Source organism: Homarus americanus, unplaced genomic scaffold, assembly GCF_018991925.1.
Source record: "Homarus americanus isolate GMGI-L3 unplaced genomic scaffold, GMGI_Hamer_2.0 scaffold28550, whole genome shotgun sequence".
NCBI lineage: Eukaryota > Metazoa > Arthropoda > Malacostraca > Decapoda > Nephropidae > Homarus > Homarus americanus.
The window spans coordinates 1,013-2,500 of record NW_024714660.1 but is presented as its reverse complement, the minus strand read 5'-3'; the positions used below and the strand labels follow the sequence as shown (position 1 = coordinate 2,500).

The following is a 1,488-nucleotide window of genomic DNA, read 5'->3' as shown; positions in this document are numbered from 1 at the left end:
ACGAGGGCAGCCAGGACACCGGTGGTTCCCTCTGTCACATGGGTCTCCCCAGACGAGCTGAGAGTCATACAGGTACCAGTCCGACCGGCCTCTTGACGCTCCCCGCAACGTGGGTCGCTGGTGACCTACTACGAAAGCGAATACGCCGCTGATCGCCAGCGTGAGGGGGCGCGCTTCTAAACATTTTGGGTCGCTTCAATTACAACACTCCCCACTCCAGCCGACAGCCGACGAGCTGAATCTCAGTTCGACCTTCGAGTTTCCACCCGTTTGGCTCTTAACGGTTTCACGTACTCTTGAACTCTCTTCAAAGTTCTTTTCAACTTTCCCTCACGGTACTTGTTCGCTATCGGTCTCGTGGTCATATTTAGCCTTAGATGGAGTTTACCACCTGCTTTGGGCTGCACTTTCAAGCAACCCGACTCTACAGAGAGGCCCTTTCCGACCGTCCCATCTGTACCCTCACGGGCGCCGCCATACGGGCCTGTCACCCTCCATGGGCAGTGGCCGCTTTCAAGCTTGACTTAGACGGTATGGGACGGCGTGCTGGACCCTCTGAAACGCAACACCCCTCGTGCCCTAAGACATCGAGGTTATGCGCTGGGCTTTTCCCGGTTCAGTCGCCCTTACTAAGGGAATCCCTGTTGGTTTCTTTTCCTCCGCTTATTAATATGCTTAAATTTGGCGGGTAGCTCTCTCCTACTACGAGGTCGATCGTGGTCTCATCATCCTTAGGGGGAACAAGTTCCCCAACCACGAAGCGGAAGACGCTCTGCCACCGACTTTCTTCACCACCGACATTACCAGGCAGGAAGGTTTGAGGGGCTTGTCGCGGGGTACCAGCGGCCATGGCGCCGGCACTCCCACCCCTGACTCCGTTCCTTCTCATTGAGTGGTAAATAGCCAATAGGAAAAGTGTTCCAGCAGAACATCTCTCGCAGAGTCATATACACACACAGTTTTAATGCATATACGCTCGTGTTCCGCCCTTACTCGGCCGCACCTTTGCCGCTTAAACTTTGACCTCTTTCCCCGTTCCCGCTTAAACTTTGACCTCTTTCCCCGTTCCCGCATGCCACAGCAGTGGCACTTGTTTATCCGGAGAAAGAGAGCGAGAGTCGCAGTATTAATTGGCGTGAGCGGCCTTTCCGGCTGCAGAACTAGTGCTCTATCCCGGCGAGCGCCGTTATGAGGCGCAACACCGTCTTTAACGCGTTTAGAGAGAACTCCCCCTGCCTCCCTCCCAGTCATGAGATAGACGTGGACTCGTGGCGAACTCTCAAAGAGAACGCCCACACCGCGTCTGACCGCGGGAGAGGGTGGAGGAGCGCGTGAGGAAGAGCACGGCGTCACCCAAGCATTCTCATCTCTCTGCCTGCACCACTACATGGTAGACTGCGGGCCCAGGCGCACTCATCAATTTAGGTTCCACTGCAATGCATGCCAAGCACTCTTTTCGAGGTGATAGACGAAATTCCGGCGGGGCTT

The 1,488-nt window shown here is 55.4% G+C and overlaps 1 non-coding gene across 1 annotated transcript in view; it reads right to left on the bottom strand.

The window, feature by feature from the left end:
• LOC121879229 overlaps positions 1 to 713 on the bottom strand; it is a 4,269-nt gene extending 3,556 nt beyond the window's left edge. Inside the window, exon 1 of the ribosomal RNA XR_006091297.1 lies at positions 1 to 713. This exon is cut by the window's left edge and continues 3,556 nt beyond it. This is a non-coding gene — a ribosomal RNA (large subunit ribosomal RNA).
• Positions 714 to 1,488: the final 775 nt, after the last annotated feature.